We start from the raw sequence: 21,150 nt of genomic DNA on the forward strand, positions 1-21,150 counted from the left end.
TGGTCCCCAGACTTGCCTGACCTGAATCCAGTACAACACCTCTAAGACATTATGTTCATCTGACACCATCAGGTTGCACCTGAGACTGTGCGGGAGCTCAGTCATGCCCTGTTCCAGATGTGGGAGGAGATCCCCAAGACACTATCCATCGTCTCATTAGGAGCATGCTCCAGTGCTGTCAAGCACGCACGCAAGCAAGTGGGTGTTATAGAAACTGAGCACTATTTTGCCTATCCTGACATATCTTTTTTTTTCACTTGGATTTTACAGTTGCTTTTGAATTCCGCCCTGTGTAGGTTGGTCATTTTCATTTCCATGGTTCCTAAAACAAACCAAAGTGTTTTTTGAATTTGAATTTTGAATTGAACATTACCCAGTCCATATCAATATATATCAAGTATGGTCCCCCACCCGCACTGACATCTCAAAGTGTTTAAAGCATTTCATTTATTTATTTATTTATTTATTTATTTTGTGTCCCGTTTGGATCTTTAGCCATCAGAATTATTGTCTTAAGGCCAAGAAAGATGCCAAGCGGATTTATTTTACCATTTATTTATTTTGAGCAGTGTATTTTTCCCTGCTGTGATGTAGTGTATGTTAATCTTTTGCTCAGTTATTTCCATAACATGGCTCTTGACAAGTTCATTGTCTTTATCAATGACATGACAGATATTTTTGTAAGGAGTTTTGCAGTATCAAACATGAGATTGCTTTGAACAAGCAAACATACAAAGCTGCAAAAGTGACATCAAAGAACATTTTTGTGATTTTTTTATTTTTATTTTCCACGTAATCAGCAACAGTGAAAAGTCTAATACCTGACATGATGGTGAGTTCTGATGTTTTTGCTCTTCCAAGAAGCACTGTGTGCCCCATTTTCTGCATGCAATTAATAGTATTTGACTGAACCTCTACTTCCCTGAAACACACTTTCACATCCAAGTTATTTTTTGTTGAGGTAAATACTTAGACAGGTGCAAACTGCACCTGACCATATTTCATGTTTGGTACTTGTTTGTTTGAAATCTTGGCCACTGAATCTGGAAGCAAGCCAACCTTTGGATCCTCCAAAACAGAATGAAATGGCTAAATCCCCGCTGCTAGCTGAACTCGACATGCCAGTTCATCAAAATGCTGTCATTTGCCAAACGAATGTGTGAGTCAGGGAAACATGCCGTCTACACCAACATGAATGTGCCTTTTTTCCCCACTCACAAGCTGCTGATCAGTGAAAATGTACTGTGGTTTAAGCAATGCAGCCTGGGTCTCTGAAGCAACCAATAAAAAGAAAAGGTGAGTTTTGTTATTGTTTGTTTGTTTTATTTTGGTTTTCAGTCCTTTATACATTACATAATATACTACACATTAAAAATATGCTAATAATCTGTTAGTAAAGACAGATTATTAGCATTATTATTATTATTATTATTATTATACAGTGACCACAGAGAGATAGAACATACATTTTATACATAATCACAAAACAACAGACATTTTACCCATGACTGACTGTGACACCTTTCTATATAACTTTCTAGTACTCGGGTGGATTCCCTTTTTGTTCAAAACTACCTCAATTCTTTGTGGCATAGATTCAACAAGCTCCTAAAAACATTCCTCAGAGATATTGGTCCATAATCAATAGCATGAACAGAATGGATAGTATCACACAGTTACTGCAGATTTATCAGCTTTGTCACGATGCTAATTTCACTTTCCACCACATCCCGAACCAAAGATGCTCTACTGGATTCAGATCTGGGGATCATTTGAGTACACTGAACTTGTATTAAAAACTATAAATCGAGATGTTTGTGACATGGTGCATTATCCTGCTAGACACAGCTTTCAGAATATGGGTATAGTGTGGTAATCAAGGGAGGTCAGTGTTTGGAGATATATAGAGAGAGATATTGGAGCTATAAAAGAAAAATCTTTCCTTAGGTTTACTTCAGGGTTTCATGAGTTTACTGTAAGGTCCTGTTTATAATTTGGTTTAGCAGTGTACCAAAGCACATGTAAATATAAATGAATTGTTGATTAAAATAATGACATCACTTTTAAGGGTATCTGTAAGATAGGCTGAGGTAGCTTCAGCTGTTGCCTAAACTTTTTCAGGTTCAAATGTCGCAAATCAGAGTCTGTTTTACATATGGTATTTGTGTCATTGCAAAAGCCTCTTCACATTTGTCTAACATCTCTCTTGTGAATACTGGCATTCCGATTTTTTTTTTTCATGAGGGTCTGCAAATGTGGCTCTAAAGAGTGTCCCCACTAACTTCTATAACTTACTAATTAACATAAATGGAGATGCTTTACCGAATAACCTTTGTCAGTATTGTACAATAAATGCACTCAGTCAGTGTTTCCTTTTCTCTACTGTGTGCAGAATTGAATATAAACAATTTAGATTTTAGTTGTATTTCAGTTGTACTCTACAGTGTCTCCTCTGGGTAAAAGTATTTAATAAATAATGATCAATCATCAAGTGTGCTGAACAGCAAATAAGTAATGACACCCTTGTGGTCGGCCTATTGAAACTGCAGCTTTGACTGACTCCATATTGCATATTTGATTTCCCTCCTAAATTCTATTTAGAATTTCATTACCTTTAATAAGAATGAAGTGATATCATGCTAGATTTTATTCCCTTTCTAAAACAACTTCTTCAAATGTGCTGAAGTAAATCACTTGCCCAAACTTGGGAAAACAAAAGACACTGCATAGGCAGAGGCTTATTTTAGTAACTGGAACGTGTGCTTTGTCAGACTCATTCTGTTGTGCTGGGCTAGGCCGTCCCTAATTAAAGTGTTCTGCTCTGTAGAGCCCCATACTGGTCCTGAGCATGCAGAAGCTGTCTTATTCTTTCCATCCATCACATCTACTGTAATTACTTTTGTTTACAGTGGAGGAAACGGCAGCTGTCTGATTAGAAGTTATTGGGGAGATAACTCATAGGTAATTTAGAAAGAGCGCTTAGCTTCTCTTCTGGATGCAGATGAATCATCATATGAAGGGCGGGGACGATGTTGAGACGATCTTGGAGAATGACCCTGACAAACTACCACAGTGCTGTCAAATTTCCAAACCATTTTCCTCTGGAGTTGTACCTTGTTGTGTTCTTCCAGTAGTAGTCATGATGGCTTCTCTTTTCCTGAGGCAGGAATAAAATCTTTGCAAAGTGCAATTAGTTGTGCTCACTCATGGGTTTTTTTTCCCCTCACAGAGTGAAAGGATGTTTTTTTATATTGTTTTGAGGGGCAATCTTAGCTCTAAGAATTTTATGATTTTACTGAGATAGAAATGATGGAGGATAACAATAATCAGTTTAAACTGTGAATTAAATGCATATCAACAAACAAAACACCCAGCACGGTGCAGCATTTGTTTTTAGTATGGAATGCCACTTGCTCTTTTTGAAATATGCACTGCATGGGTATATATTACAACAGATTTATCAGAAAAACATACCTTTGGGTCAACAGACACTGAGATTTCCATTACTGATATCGAAAATCAATGTGCAGTATCAAAATGGAAAATTGATACTGTAATATCTACTTCCAATACGGGAAAAACGATACTGCAACTTATCTTATTGGATTTTTTTTTTTTTTTTTAGATCCTGCTGCAATTTTAGAAAATGCCAAATACCTCCAATAGATATTTTTGCAGCTTTCACTCGTGCATTACATATATCAGATAGATGATGATGATTAAAAAAAACCAAACAAAAAACATGAAGTGCGGATGATCTGGCATGAATTATCAGTGATGTAACCTGGAGTCAGCAAATGTTTTTTCAGCATCATACATTCTCTCCCAGGTAACCCAGACGAGAATCATCCTACCCCAACTTACATCCCAGTAACAGTTGTTCACAGATGTGCCCCCTTGATCCATAGCCATCTAGTAGCTTTCTCTGCAGCTTCAGTACATGATTTAATGACCCTCCTTTTATCTTGACCAGTGATGCCTATAGAATCACCTTACAGAGCAAATGTGCAAATGCTTGACAGCCCATTGCCACATTCTTGCAGGGGTTCACCACCGTTTCCTTAACAATGCATCAACAAGTTCCTGACACATTTTCTGGGGTAGTGTTAATTCCATTCTTTGGTGGATTCAGATACAATGATCATAACTGGGTTAACTTCAGCTGCTTCCCTAGGGTCACTGCACTGAGGACCTAATCTTGAAACAAATGATAACAACTGTCTCTAAGGCCTTCTGGGCAGCTGCTCAGAAGGGGTTCTGAGGAGCTCTTTCCAAAGCCGATGGGAGGAAGGTGTCTCACTCCTGCCCCAGACTGATTGGTCTGGAGGATTTGGTAGTGCATCATATACATGCTGGATCAGGAAACTTATACAGCAGTAGTTGGATGTTAGAACATGAGATTTTCTGCTGCACCTTTCCATCTTGTCCAAGCTCATTGTTGTCCCACCCCGATCATCTTGTTTGTTTGACCTTTATCTATGCTGAGTCACTCTTTGCCCTGAAAAAGTTGTCACTGGTTTTTGCCCATAGGTACTTCTGGTTTTAGTGAAGTAGCACATTACAATGGACCCCACCTAAACCTTCTGTCTCAGCCATGACTCTGCCACCTCCAGAGATTTGCTTGTGTTCCACTTCCTGCCTGTTTAAATGTGGATACCCGTGGTTGCCATTTTTTGGTTTCTGGGTTCCCTGCACTATAAGGCTTCCTACATCTGTGACACCATGAACTCTGTGGTAAAGCCACTAAAACCTTCAAGATGTAGATGCTGATCTTGCTCTCCACAAAGACTGTGGTAATGAGCACCTCAAACACTTACAGAGGCCACAAGATCTAGGGTAGTATGAAGTGCTGGTAAATTCAGGTCTTGAATCTCCTGGGAAGGTCTGATTTGTCCGTCTTGGTGAACCAGGCCTCAAGTTATTCTTCAACTTAACTTAAACTTACCCTAGCCCAGGTTATGAGCTTCACTAGTCCTTGAAGGATCCATCTGCTGCTTGGGATTGGTCTGATGAACATAAGGTAGGCCATGACAGCCTTCATGGCCTACCTTGAGAGAAAGAGAGTTGCAGTCTGCATTGATGCCCTTTTCAAGCTGATGGTAGTCTGATGTCCCTGACCCAGCAGTGACTGTTTGTCTGAAGTTGTTATAATAATCAAGGATGAGGTTTTTGATTTCACTGGGAATATGGTGTCAGTGTGGAGCTAGCTCAAGACGTTTGCAGGGTATGGATCTATACGGGTTTGCCAGATACAGCCACAATACAGTTAAGTCCCCTTTTCCTTTGCATGCCACCCGACAACTCCCGTACTATTTTTAACAGAGAAGAGACTGAGCCTGACTCTGTTGTTATAGGATACTTTTGAATGCACAGTTCTTGATGTACCATGGGTGCTGTATGACCAACAATATCAGGTACAACCAAAAACATTTTTCCTCAGTGGCAAATATACTGCAATTATTAATTTTCAGCCTCTAATAACTAATGATTAACAAATATGGATCTTTAGTCATACTGCATCTTGGGATTGACTGTTGTCCTTGAGAACTGGCTAGGTTCGCCCAGTTAATAGCTATAACTGGACTATCGGCACAGCTAACATTGCTTTCACAGTGATTTAATCCGATTTGCTAATCAGGCATCAATATAGCTAGGACAAACACTTATATGTTAACAAGGGATATAACATTCATACTAAAAGCAGGCAAATGTGTATATTACACAAGGGGTTATGTATGATCATAACATACTTGCACTTTGTTTATTGCTCTTTTTATCTGTTGTGCCAGGAGTGCTCTGTTGACCAATGGGACCAGAAAATAAAAAGAACTGTCTGAAGAAGGCTTCTGATAAACTATTGTGTTCTATACATCACATGAGTATTTTCACTTCTTTGTACTGCCTCAGTTTAGTCCTTGTTTGGACCATTAATTTGTTGTTCACTGCCTCTTCATGTATAAATATTATAGCTCAAAACCAGTTTCAATGAACTTGCTGTTGTACAGCAGATCCCCTCCCTTGCCAAAGTGTTAGATTAATTACTTTGCTTTAATGGGCCCCACTACTGGGTACTAGTAATTAAAAGATAATGATTGGTCCCTTTGAATGTTACAAATAAAGATGCACGAACTCATTTGTGTTATTCAGGTTGTTCAATAAAAGATTAAGCTCAGTGTGGGGGCTGTGGTGGGGGTGTTGGAGCTACTTGCTATTTCAGCCAAATTATCCAAGCCTTCCTCTGTTGTCTTTGCTCTCAGGAATCCACATCTGATAAACTTTGGATTGTCACACTTGATAAGAATAATGAATGAACACTGCTGTTCATTGGCATTCATTTTCATGACCCGCTATGCTTTAAATAGCTGGAGGAAAATAAAAGTGAGGTCATTTGACTTTTATATTGGGCACTGTATCTCTTTCCTCTACTTTTTTTTATTGGAAGTTGACAGCTGTGTTTGGTCATGAAAATTAGTTCAGTTTCCCTCAGGAGGATTGTTAAAACTCCTCATGACCCTGCTTTAAATATGAAAGTGTGGCATATCACAGTGAAGCCACTACATGTTTTTTTCATTCATGTTTTATTTGCTTATAAATGAAAGCTGGCAGTTTGAGCTACACAACAACAATTGGCAGACTAAACATAAGGATCATATGGAGCATGTTTCTATACACAAAAAAGGTGTGGCATACTCTACTCCTTAAAGAAGTAACCAGAATGAATTTAAGGTGTTTGGATAGATGTTTTAATGCCATCACTTTATTCTTCTGTTATAATCTCTTATATACCTGGATGTTTTTTCTTTGAATTGAAAAGAAGACTTTTGTGTGAGGTCACATTTAGGGTTGTTTTTACATCAATACTGCAAAGTTGAAAATCCACCAATCCCGTGACAGCTCTTTGCAAGGTTGACATTTTCTATGCATGGTCTAAACTGATATACTGTAGTTTTGATGTGTAATGTTTTTTATAGACTTATAGACCCTGCTTTGAAGGCATCATTTAGCTCAGTTCTCAGATTCTGCTCAGCTGCTCAGGGGAACCCTAGATGTTGAGGATCCATCCATCCATCCATCCTCTTCTGCTAATCAGGTTGCAGGAGGGCTGGAGCCTATCCCAGCTACCATAGGGTGAGAGGCAGGATACACTCTGGACAATGTACCATTCTAATGGAGGGCTAAGACAGAGAGATGGACAACCATTCACACTCACTTTCACACTCATGGGCAATCTAGAATCACCAGTTAACCTAACCCCACTTATTGTATGCCTCTGGATATTGGGAGAAAGCAGGAGTACTCAGTGTGGAGTTGGCATAAAGCAACAAAATACATAAAAATATATACATTTCCCACTGAGGCCCAAACTTCAAGACAGCCTCTTTGTGAAAGTTATGAAATCCCCCAAAGTCAAAGGCAACTGGGAAATCTTCAGTAAGCATACACTTAATTTGTGATCAGTCAACATGGCTCTCAACGTGTCTCAGGGGCTCATTTTATTTTGAATCAAACATCCCTGTCATTGTCTTGATTAACTAGAGGAGAAACTGTTTGTCAAGTAGCTGCTTTATGAAAAAAAGAAGAAGAAAAAATCGTGCTTAAGAATGGAACTTTCTATCTCAGTTTCACGGCCTTTGTTGCATTTACAAACCAGTTAGTATGATGAACTGTGCTTTGGTTGATACAGTGCATTTTCTTCCACTGCTCAGTCATTTATTGTCCAGCACAAAATATGGTGGCTAAATGAGACAGATTTAAGAGTATAGATGTAAAGGAAACATCTAAATGTGTTTTTACTCTATGTGGTCATATATTACTGTAGTATAAGAAATACTTTCTGCAATCCTTATGGGAAGCTTTAGGGTATGTATTTACTGGAAACAGACATGCCTGAGACTGGTACTGATTTAACTTTTGCACAAAAAAACAAAACAAAACAACTTTTTAATAACTGTGTGTGTGCTGGAGGGTGGGGGGGGGGGGGGGGGGGGCTCATTTTTCCTCTGAGCAAGTCTAGCACATTAGCTCGACACTTTTTCCTTCAATTATATCTATATTAAGCCTGACTAAATCCAGATTTAATGCCAGAAGTCTTCTTTTGTCATCTAGAATGATAACTGAAGTTATATATCATGCATCAGCAGAACTATGTGGATTTCATTTGCGAGTTTTCCTCAAGTCCTAAAAGCAGCATATTTTTATTTTATTTTATTTTTACCATAAATGATAAATAGGTTAAAGGCATCAAATTTGACGTCAAGAAGTGCATCTGTTAAAGGAAATGACATTTGATTTTCATAATTCTTAATACAACACATATAATGCTCAGTACTTTAAACAGGAAATGTAATTTCTTGCCCACAGAGTTCATGTATTACTCCCACTAGCCAACTGCAACAAGCCACAGATGGCTAGATTTGCCATTTGTGAGTAGTGTGCATTATGTGACTTTGAATTTTTGGTAATTGAACATCAGATTTTAAAAAAGAGACCAAAGGACTGCTCACGACTGATTGGGCAACGATCCACTATCAGGTGCCACAAAAATTGAGACGCAATGGAAGGACTCACAAACAAAACAAGTAATTAATGCCTGCACCTGAAAGGCACCGTGTTATACGTAGACTAGCACACTTGTACTTGCATCTCAGCAGGAGAAGAGACATGAGGCAATGGAAAAGCACTGCTGCGTTCAGTCCTTCTTCCTACTGTTTGTCATCACCGGACACACTGGGAGCGTGAAAGAAATGCTTCCCAGCCATATGACAGCATGTACCTCTGTGATGTCGAAATATGCTCATTAATTTTTTCGCGCTGTCATATCTGACCAAATAATTTTTTTCCTTTTATCTAAACTTGCATGTTTACAGCCAAAGTTAGGATCCTATTTTTACATGTTATTTATATTATTAATTTGTGAGTTCCATATTTTTGTGATGAATACAAATGTGCAGTAACACTGATTGGTTTCTTGAGTGAGTACCACTCAAAGCCAACAAGTGTTCCTTGTTTGCCTTTAAATATTCATTAATGCTCTTAAATTTACAACACCATGTGAAAGAACACACAGATAACTAAAAACTTCAGCAACTTTTAAGGGTTTCAGCTCTTTTTAAAACAACATTCCAGCCAGTAGCTGAAGTGGTGAAAAAATACATGTGTATGAAACTAAATACTGAAGCAACCTGTTTATTTTTAAGTTCTTTATGAAATGTGTTTTTGCTGCTTCTACCTGGGTGTTTTTTTTAAATGAATCAATGAAGAAGCATTAGTAAATGAACATATCATTTGAGACACTTGGAATAACCAAAGTTTACAAAAGAGAGTTCATATTCTACTTAACATTTAAAAGGAATGACTGAGCCCATCAACTGACCAGGAAAGTGTTTTAATAAGGTCAGCATTGATGCATTTTCCCATAGAGTTCTATAGGATAGGAAGCCTGTTTGCACACACTGGGGTTGCCTCCTGGTGGCCACTAAAAAGCATGCAGATATGAGGTTGATTTGGCTTCTCCTTTCAGACTAGTCTGAAAGGTGAAAGGTTAGCACGGGTTAGCACAAAAAGACAGATTTGTGCTTGGTCTATTTGTTTCTTTCTTGTAACAATGCTTCTTGGCAATAAATCTTATACCCTTGCAAAGCCTTTTTATGTCCTCTTACTTTTCTCTAGATTTTTCGTGTTTTCTCCTCTCGGCATGAAGCCCCGAAAAAGAAATGAAGTTCCTCTGATGACCACTTGAGGCTGTCTCTAAAAGCGAGTCAGTCTCAGCAGATTCATGTGTTAAAATTCTCAGTTTTTGAAAGCGTACTTTTACAGACTAGTAAAAAAAAAAAATTGGGCGTCTTAATTATTATTTTATTTTTTCAAATAAAAATACATCGTGACGTGGCAACTTTCCTTACATCTGCTGTTGAAGCCAGTCTTGTCTGATACGGCTCACCTCGCTAGTTTGACTTTTGTGGCGTTTTTGGAGGATTTTAATGAAATCGTCTGACATTAAGCCTATGTTCACACTGCAGGCGAAAGCGCATCAAATCCGACTTTTTTGACCCTATGCGACCCATATCCGATCATGCTATGACAGTGCGAACGGCACAAACGATATTTTCAAATCCGATTAATTCACTTTCGTATGTGGTACTGAATCCGATACATATCCGATGTTTCAGAAAGCGACTGCTGTTTAAACGGTCATGTCGCATTAAATCCGTCTTTTACGTCACTGACACAAGACAGACGCCAATTATCAGCGCCGGAGAAGACATCGTGAACGCCTCCTGGCCATCCAGTGTAGATGTCAGTGAAACTGTTGGGAAGACAACGTGAACATTTTATTTATACTGTATAATCTGCAGATTCTGACAGAAATCTGCAACTATCCTTTGAAGCACCGCTCCTCGCTAAAACAGCAATAAGGATAATTATTAGGTTATTTACATTATTATGTAAATAACAAAATAACTTAAAACAAAAACTGGGAAACGTAAAGTCCGAAGTCTTTATATTAAGGGCCATCAGTCAAACAATACTGTTTGCTCTGGGTCTAAACAGAGCGCGTTGTGTGTGACGTCTTCTTTTGCGCATGCGGGCCGCTTTAAGCGTTTAGACTAGAGCACGTTTGCTGTCGCATTTTATTTGTAGTGTGAACAAGCAGACAAAAAAATCGGATTTGATCAAAAAATCGGAATTGAGCATTAAGACCTGCAGTGTGAACGTAGCCTGGCTTTCTGTACGTTACAGCCTGACGAAGAAGCGAGAGGTGAGCTTTCAGCTGTCTAATTATGTATCTCGGTGCACCTGTGCATTTATCGCTGCAGCTTGCTAACCAAATTAGCTAGCACGCACGAGCAGCACCCTGTAAAATATAATTAATCCTAGCTAAAAAGAGAACTAGATTATTAAATTAATAAAGTAAACACTAAAATTATACTTAGCTAGCATTAGTGTATTGAAGAGCTTTTTTGTATATCACTTGCCAGTAGATGATGGTCCAGAATGACGCCAGAGGTCAAAAACAGTAAACTAACCCATAAAATTTTTTTTCTTTTTGTTTGTATTTGAAACCATTTAAGACAGTGTTCTTGCAACTTTTTGGTTAAGTAAAATCCATATTCTTCTACATTATTTTTGAATTTTTGTAAACAGGAAATGCGCACAGGATGTGGGATCTCATTCTGTAAGACTTTTCTGAGGTTTGGTTCAGTCTGGTCAGGTAGGCACTTATTTCTTGCATCTTTCTGTGAATATTGTGTCTGAGAAATTGATTGATTTTCTGACACTATTGTGTATATTTTGTACCACGATAACCATATCTGTTGTAATGTGTGCATCAATCAGACTCGTGATGGATGGTAGACAAACACATTTTTGAAAGATCCTGTTTTTAGTGTGACAGATACAAGATTGCCAACCATTAGCCAAGATGGGATATTGCCATTGTACTTTTAATTCAAAGTCTTCTGAGATTTAAAAAAAAAAGTGTTAGAAAAGTGGTTTTGAAAACACTGAACAGGTATCAGAATCAGAATACTTTATTGATCCCTGGGGGAATTGCAGGTAATTGCAGATAGCACTCTCAAGTGCCTCCATAAATGGCTTTTGATTTCAACTCCAGGCAAACAGGAGCTTTCCATTAACAGCATTTGGCAAATCAACATCTTGAGGTATAATTATAAACATGTTTCCAAGAGAAAATGCTGTAATGGTGGCTAGACAGCATGTGTTGATAATTACATTGTGGATAATGGACAGAGGATAGTAGCACATTGCAGGCGGTGCTGGACCCAATGGGCCATGATAATTAACCAAAATCTTAATGACATCGGGAAAAATGATTCCTCCCCAGCTCGTATATGATAAATGTTTAATGTTTCATTACAATAATGATGGGAATGCAAAATGCCAAACCACTGAATGTCAAACTTTTGTCACTGTTGTCTTGTAATTAGAGAAAGCTCCAACTGTCTTAACAATTTCCCAGAGCAGCCTCAGCCAGCATTTAGCGCACTCATGAATACGTGGTGACAGGGAAGGGAATTGTATGGAGAGCATAGCCAGTTGCAGAGTCTAACAGTAATTTAGCGTTTGTGTCCACTGTGTGAATCTTAATCCTTTTGACAATTAAACAGTTAAAAATAAGAGATCTTTTTACAGCATGCTCTCCTTTGTGTATATATGTTTCTTGTCATCTGCAACTTAGTCTGCTGGAAAGATAGAACTTTGTCTATTGTAGTATATTGTAGAAGTGACAAAGTGAACCACAGTTGTTTTGTAGAAATGCATTAGTCAGGTTATTTTGACCATCCCGCCTCTCTGTAAGATTGCTCTACACAGTCGAGAAATCCCTGTTCAATTTCCGAGCTGGCTGTTTTAACCCACATAGACTCCAGTGGGAGATGTGATCAATACACTGTACTTGACTATCATTATCAAGACTTATGTCTCCTTCAGTTCAGGGCTCATTAAATCAGAGGACCACATTTTTCTGCCCGGTGTCTCACCAAGGCTCTTGAGTCACATTAAGGTCTGATTTACGCGTCTTTAATGATGGGCCACTCTTAATTAGCTGGTGGCACAAAAACACAGCCGCTTCTGAAAAGGATGACCATCTAAGGCTCTGGAAGATGTTTGCTTCAGGCCACACTCAATCTGTCATCCGTATCAAATCGTGCTCACTTTGCAAAAACAGCTTCCACTGGTGACTGTGGCCATACCTCATATGTTGAGAGATGCCAGAGGCAATAATGAATCCTTGCTGAGATTCCTCCTTCCCTTGCATCAATTCAGAGTGCCAGTTATGCAAGGCTTTTGGTCTGCAGCAAGGTCTCTAACTTCTCTTTCCTGAAGTATCTGCTGTCAAACAGAGGACACTGATGAGTTCTTCGCTCCTTGTTTTGGTCACAATCCATTGGCTCCAGCCTGAGAGGCTTTCTATATCATTAGCAAAAAAATAATTTAGTTAGTTTAATGGAGTGACTTAGACTAACAAGTTGTTGCAACAAGAGTACCCTGAAGTGACTTGAGATATATTACCACAGTAGTAGTGGTTGCTCATTAGCTCCTTGCAGTGTTATTGCAGTTTGGCTCATGAGAAACCTGCATAATATTCATGCACGGCTGTAAAAGAGAGACGGCTGATAAATTGCATAATAACCAGATTAGCAATATGTCACACTAAGCCTCTGGCAAACAGCAAGGGAATTGGGAAGATTCTACCCTTCCTGTGAGATGAGAAAGATATAAATAGAAACCTTGAAGCACAATTTGTCAAGTTACATGAGCAGAAATGCATTCCCCTTTCTGCACCACCCAAAATATGTACGCACCCTTTGAAGCAGATTTCATCAAGTCGTAATGAAAATGTTGATGTATCTGTGAAAGCATTGACAAATATCTTGTTAAAGGTCACATTCATTTCATAACCTTTATTTTGTGATCCTTGGCACATTGGGTGACTTGAAACAATCTTTTATAAGATGAAATAAACTCTGGTCATTGTAGTGTGATAATGTGTTCCATTAGGCCAAATTATCTGTGGCTGTTCAAAATGATAATTCTGCCTGTTTGGAAGCCTAGAAGTGGAATTGTATTGTGCAATTTAGTCAAGGTTGATGGCCAGGCACTTTGTTCCCAATGAAGTTCCAATTGTCACAGAATCTGATGTAAGGCTTCCAAAATGACTTTGTCTTTTTTTTTTAATCTAAGAAGGGAGTACACGAATAAAAGAACATTTCACTCTTTGAAACGCTTCATTCTCCAAAACACAATGAAAACAGTACATTGCAAAGCGACTAGAGCAATTCTGAAGCACTGTGGGGAAAAAGGGCAGATGGCAGTCTGTAACTGTAGATCTAGTCTCTGTTTGCTTTGTAGTCTCTTTATGAAGCTCATTTATTAAATGAGCTTCATTCATTCTTTTAAAGACCAAGTTAGACCTTCCCTTCCTTTACATTTCACCCTCACAAACTTGGCCACAACACTTTTCTCCCACTTTTTAATTATATGTAGCTGTTTTCTGGTGCACCATCAGACTCTGCAATTCACCTGTTTACTTTCTGTCATAGTACTATTAAATATTTGCGGGTCCTCTCCCTAGTGGAAGTGGTTTTTAGAAGGCAACAAATGAAAAACGTGTGTGTTCCAGTGACGTTGTGAACAAGTCAAGCCATGAATTTAGAACAGGATATGGGCTCGAGGGTAGCTGTTTGGAAAGTAATTACATCAAAGGCTGTTGAGGGAATATTTGCGACACAAAAATTGCTGCTGATGATAAGCAGGGCCCCACAAGGCAGTAGTTATGGACTCCTTGTGGCCAGTGCACTGTTGTGCTTTCTCTTACAAAATAATAATTTATCTTACAATGATGAGCCCACCTGTCTATAGTTACTATACTGAGGAGTGAAACTGTTGGGCTGCTTCTTGTGCCTCTGAATGACTACATGCTACTATCCAAGGTACCCAGATGCATAAATTTGTCTGTGTGGGTTGTGAGGGTTTTTATTTATTTATTTTTTTAAGAATGGCAGCACTGATATATTATACAGTGTATGTGTTACATATGTTTCTTCATATCATCTGGCAGAACAAAAGGCAGAAAAGATTGTTGGGCTAAATGAAAAATGTTGTCAATGTTTTAAGAGTAGTGTTGTTCTGATTCTGGTGTTATACCCTTAGCACTATCTGCTTTATGTTCCAGTTTGCATCATTGTAGCTGGTGGTGGAGAGCCATGCGGTGTCTAAATTGTATGTAAGTTGGACACTGAAATGATAAAAAAACAACCAATTAATGAATAAATATATATCAGATTTTTTTTCAAACTCCTTAAAAATGGCTTTTGGCCATGAAAATCCAGTATCACTGATTATTTTAATCAGGATTTTGTTCTTATCTTTGAATAAAACTCTGATGTTCTGCTTGATTACTATCTCAGGAGATTTCTGGATTCTTATTCCTCACTTAATGTTATTGTCAGTTGAGATGATGTAAGCTGTATGATGTTGTTGCGTCCTCCTCGTCGATGTTGCTGTATTACTGGATTAGTTGTTAGACGTTCATGACCTCTTTCTGTACATTTACTGACTGGGTTTCGCCTTTAATAGTTGAGGTGTGTGTGTGTGTGTCTGCTTCTGTAATGTGCAGTAACACCCCCCAAGCATTAGAGCTTGTCAGACGGTGCTGACCTACATAGTCACTGTTGAGTCATGGATGCAGAGGTTGGTTTTGACAACCTTGCATAGTTTTGGTTGGCAAGAAATTGTTGCCCATTCTGGGTGGCCGTCAGTGTGCTGTGTAAGGGAGTAATGAAATCTGTTAAACTTGTTACAGAGGCAGTCAGAAATTACATCATCATCATTTCCATCATCCTTTGTTTGCCCACACATATTATATAAGCCATTATGAGTTCAGACAGAACAGAGTTAGCAGTGAGTGATGACAATCAAAAGATTTTAGCTAAGACAAACAACTGTTCATTTAGTATGCAAGTTATATTTATTATATTGCAATCGTTTGCAATTCCACTGCACCCCTTCAAGTTTCAATGATAGGAAATATAATATTCTCTGTTGTTTGGTGGGATATAGGAAGTCCTAAAGCACAAACACTGCAAAACTATAATATAAATGACCATCACTGCAAATATTTCCTTTTATTTATAAACTCTATAGGCAACGTTGAGTAGTAGCATATCTGCAATATTGTTATCTGTGAGTACAAGACATTGTTCTCTTGATCGTACTTGGGTAATTATAACTGAGTGAAATAATGCCAGTGTTGCAAATTCTTTAAAATTGAAATAGAGTCAGGCAAAGAATTTACAGTACATGGTTCCAGAAACTGAAAAACATCTGGCATAAACTCATTTGCAAAATTTAAAATGTGATTTTCATTAACCAGAGAATATGTCTGGAATTTTGTTTCAGGGAAATTGGTGTGAGAGCTTAAAGGGGGCTCAGTGTGCATTGATCCTTTACGTTATCTGAGAGACTGTGATTTTGGAGTACAAACTACCTAGAATAGCCCAACAGTTTGATGTACAGCACAGTACAGGAGGTCATCTTGTTATTCTACCAGAACTTGTTGCAGAGTTGAAAGTTTTAATTGAGGCTACTTTCTTTGTGAGTTGAGATTGGAAAACTTGAAGCACAAACCTCAAATTAGACCGTGCAGATGGATCACATATATTATTCCTGCTTTAACCAACTTAAATGAACGACCCCTAATACATCTCCTGGGAAATGGCGAAGAACAGATTATCAGTATCCCTGCCTGGGACACCTGAGGCCCAATGTGAAATCATATCTACGAAAACACACAGGTGTGGTTCATCTTGTGTAAGGAGACAGTTCTTGATTGGTATAGATTACATATTGCTTAATGCGTATCAGGATAGTGAAAGTGTATGTTTTTGAGGCATTTAAGTATAAGACAGTCAGTCAGTGCTATTTAGGTGGCCATTAAAGCATGGTAATATTCTTTAAATGCTACGTGTGTATGTGTTCCTGTGTAGCTATCTTTGTGAGGACCGAAATTGCATTCTACTATACTTGTGAGAATCAACAGTCACTCACCGGTCCTCACAAGTTTGAAGGCATTTTTGAGGCTCAAAATGTGGTTTTAGAGTCAGGCTTACAATTAGGTTATGGCTAGGTTTAGAGTAAGGGTTAGGGTTAGGCATTCATTTTTGATGGTTAGGGTAAGGGGCTAGGGAAAGCATTATGTCAATGAAGGTCCTCACTAAGATAGCTGAATGAGTGTGTGTGCGTGTGTGCGCGCCAGTACCTCCAGTAGCTGTACAAAAATTGAGCCTGTTATGCTTCCATAAATAATTTCTTATTTACAGTAACATCTGATTTTAGTATTAGTAGTATTTTGATTAAAAAACTGAGGTTTGGCCACATCATCCTTTATGGTGAACTGACTCTCATAAACACACACACACACATAGCTAAATATATGTGTATATATATATATGTGTGCATCTTCTTTAATCTAGTTACTACAGTATATCTATGCTGTGTTTTATTGATGTATTTGATTTACTGCTTAAACTCTTGATTGAACTTAATGTTAACAAGACATCTGACAGTCTCTAGATTTCACTGAAAAGAGCAGCTGGCATTTTTTTTTCCAGCTTCTATCTACAGATTTTAATTTCTGAGGAGAGTGATGCATGTTGGTCACATGTGAGTCTAATCTTAAATCATGGACAGAAAAGTTGTGAAAATTTTTAGAAAATGGTTTGTTCATTTTTAAGAAAAGAAAAATGATGAGAAAGATTAAAGAATTATTATTTTAGTACTTTTGAAACAAATTTTAATTTCACAGTCAGTGAGCATTTGGATAATGGCAAAACAGATATGAATTACAATTATATTTTATTCTGACGGAAAGAAATTAAATGTGCTTTCTTATTTTAAAAAAGTTCATTTATTGTTGTTTGGAATTTATTTATTGTTTTGTGTGCGTGCGTGTGCACCAGAGTACATGTGTATGTGGGAGTAGAAATGGGATCGGTGTACAGAAGCAGATGTTTTCTCAGGGGGTGTGTGGCACTCTCAGCAGTGTTTGGAATGGGATACACGCTGTGCTCACTGTAATTGGTGCATGTGTTAAAGCCAAACCTTCCTAAGGTCCCTTGTGAAGTTTGTTATCCTGCTTCCCCACCTTCTTCCCAGTGGATTGGAATCCAGGTCGTTGCACTGCAGACACTGAAACTTGCACATACTGGCTGAAGGAAAAACAAGAAGGCAGATTATACTGAAAGGCACTGACATTCCCAAAGCAGTTGTTTGTTTTGAATTCACCATATATCTTCTCTATGTGCTGATCGCATCACTGTTGGATTATTTTTTTTAAACCATTATTTAAATGATCTAGTAACAGTTTCATGAACAATTTATATACTGAAGTGTTTCTGTTCTCCTCTCCTTCATCTTTCTTTTGATTAGCTGCAACTATCTCTTCCTGACCCAATCTTGCCCCTCTCTGCTGCCACAGCAGCACTGGTTGATGCCTGACAATGTCTGAAACAGTTTAATTGGATAGATAATCATTCTGACCAGACTATTCAGCTTTCCCATGCGGGTTTTCTTAAGTTTTTAGGTACCGTGTAAGTGAAAAAGATTAAGCTTTTTACATGATAAGCTGTGTTTTTGAAATGATCCCACACTTTTTGAGTTTGTTCTCGTTATAATTACTTGCCTATTATCAAATGATACCAGGACCTGCTGTGTCTGTGAGTTTTGACTTTTTCTTCTTTGGTCAATTGCTTTCAGAGTGGAACAATCCAGAGGTGTGGACTCGAGTCACATGACTTGGACTCGAGTCAGACTCGAGTCATTAATTTTATGACTTTAGACTTGACTTGAAAAAATGTTCTAAGACTTGTGACTTGACTTGGACTTTTACACCAATGACTTGGGACTTGAATTGGACTTGAACCGGTTTACTTGAAAAGACTTGATATTTTACCCCAAATATAAAATTTAACATGCATATTATATAGAGATTGAAAATGTGACGTCATTCACGGGTAGAACCGCAAAGGATTCTGGGAACTCTTGGCAAGCGGTACTAGCGCACGCAGGCTTTCAATTAAAATCAGTCACACAGGGATAAAAAGAAACACAAAAATGTCAAGAAGCTGTTGTATTATTAACTGCAATAGCCGGTCGCATGACAGCCACAGGAAGCCGACTGGTAAAGAGATCGGTTGTTATCGGATTACGTCGTTGAAGAGAAATTGTTCGAGCCATGTTTCCGAAGTAACAAAGACGCGACGGGTGGCCTGGATTGCAGCCATTCTAAGATCAAATATAACGTCTCAGAACACTCCAGCTCACAGGTTAGTCTGCTCCAAGCATTTACACGAAGGTCAGTGTTTTGTAGTAGTTAATACGTCATTTTTCTTAACATAATTGGTGATATAGGTTACAAGTAAGTCTGGCACTGAACAGAAATTGTCGCGCTATGCTCCTTTATTTATTGTGCATAAATAGTGAATTGTCCTGACACAATATTGCGTTTCGCTTCTGTTATTATGGTACATTGACAAAAACATATACTTTTATTCACAGGATAAAACAGGTTTTTTGTATCACTAATTGCCCAGTACGATTACAGCATACAATATTGTTGTCACTGCTACATTTCTGTGATGGGTACCAGAAATTATTTCCACTACTAATTAATTACCTTTGAGCTCAAAGGTCCTATTAATAAACGGTTAATGAATGTGTATTTATGAAGACGATTTGTGAGACTGGTAAACTTATGATACGTACGATGGTCTTTCGTTCTACACGGTGCGTTTCAAGGTCCTGTACCCATCCGTCAGTAAACTGTACCTGGGCTTGTTGCAGTGACCTGAAGTTACTAAACTTCATGAGTGTATGCACTCACTCCAAGAAGCGTATAATTATAAATATGCATATAAATATGCTAAGATGAGATAGCTGACTTCATCTAACTAGCAAATGTTGTCCAGGCTACGTTGGTGATGCAGTTTTTTTTTTAATGTGTATGATATTTTTGTCATGCGATTTTAAAGCCAGTCCTACAAGCGCATCCAAGAATAACATGCAGCTTATCTCAGAACTGTCGGTGAAAATTATTCTTGGAGCTAGGTTTAATTGAGCTGCATTTTAAAGAGGTGCAATTTCACAATTTGTGTATATTTTCTAAGTTCACTATTTTGTCATGTGTTGAGAAAAACACAGATTTTAAAATTACATGGTCTAATATTTACATTTAGCATAACTGCAACATTATTTTTTCGTTTTTTTTTTTTTTTAAAGACTCGAAAGGACTTGAAATTCAAAGTTTCAGACTTGTGACTTGACTCGGACTTTTACACCAGTGACTTGAGACTCGACTCGGACTTGCCTGACATTACTTGAGACTTGACTTGAGACTTGAGGATAAAGACTTGAGACTTACTTGAGACTTGCAAAACAATGACTTGGTCCCACCTCTGGAACAATCAACCAAGGAGTCAGATTGACTTATGTTTGCATGGCTGTGACTACAACCCTACTTTCTACATCTGAAATATTTTCTCTTAGCAATTGCAGTTTGGACTCTGAGACCTTCACAATAGATTTTTACACCAGACTGCTGGCTTTCTAAACAATAATTATATGCACGATTATTTGAAAAATAAACTGCTTGTGCACCAGAAAAGTGAGTTTTTAGCAGTCATCACCTTTCCCTTAGCCATCCATAAATTTTGTGGATAAGCTGAGGCTGCAGTATATTTATTACTAAGTAGAGACTGTTGATAATATTGTCATAGTCTTATTTTTAACAAGCTTTGAATTTTTCTAATTATTGTGGTTCTCATCAGTATGTGTGTATGTCCCTTTCAGATGCCTTTAGATATTATATGATTTCACAAATGTGATGACTTTCTTTAGAATGAGAAATCATTTTGTTATTTTTAAAACAGATATTACAGTAGAGCAGTGGTTGGCACCGTCACTGCAAGAATGCCCTGTGTTCAAATCCACCTGCCGGCTGATGTCTTTCTATGTTGAATACTCTGTGGAAGTTCTTCCACAGTCCAAGGACATGGTTATTAGGATAACTGGTGATTCTAAATATGCCATAAGTGTTAACATTGATCAGTCTTTATGCTTTAGCCCTGCAATAGCCCTGGTGACCTGTCCAGGGTGTACCCTGCTTCTCACCCAATGACAACTGGAATAGGCTGTCACCAGACAAGAGGCTATTTTCAGAGTATTGCCACTACTGATTAGGGATTCAGTCGATAAGATCCCTCTTACTTGTAAAAACTGAGGTTTTTGTCAGAGCCAAGATAAAATCCCCAATATCATAATAAAGTGTATGTGTAACTATTTTTGTTAGTTTCCTGCACTCAAATAATACACATTTTTGTTTATCGTGGCTAGAAATAAGTATCAAATGCTTTACTGTCAAATAACATAACAAAGACTCATTTAAAGGCTGCCTTTATTCTATGCACCCTTTCTGAGCCAGAGAAAAACACTGACTGCCAACGCTCCACTAATTTAGCTCCAAGCCATTGTTTTGCAGAGTACAACTGTCAGAAAATGTGTCAGCAATGATTTGATGTTAACTGATGAATTGATAATTTTAAAGTTTTAATATTCAAAGTTATTAATTCTCAT

At 38.0% G+C, this 21,150-nt stretch overlaps 1 long non-coding RNA gene across 1 annotated transcript in view; it reads left to right on the forward strand.

Moving 5' to 3' along the window:
- Nucleotides 1-10,616: 10,616 nt before the first annotated feature.
- LOC146718375 (uncharacterized) overlaps nt 10,617-21,150 on the forward strand; it is an 82,705-nt gene continuing 72,171 nt past the window's right edge. Inside the window, exons 1-2 of the long non-coding RNA XR_014918839.1 lie at nt 10,617-10,759; nt 11,146-11,212. This is a non-coding gene — a long non-coding RNA (uncharacterized LOC146718375). The remainder of the gene's footprint in view (nt 10,760-11,145; nt 11,213-21,150) is intronic.

This window comes from Copadichromis virginalis, linkage group LG1 (assembly GCF_057382275.1).
Source record: "Copadichromis virginalis isolate Kocher_CV1m ecotype Utaka linkage group LG1, C_Virginalis_male_GT1.1, whole genome shotgun sequence".
In the NCBI taxonomy this organism is placed as follows: domain Eukaryota; kingdom Metazoa; phylum Chordata; class Actinopteri; order Cichliformes; family Cichlidae; genus Copadichromis; species Copadichromis virginalis.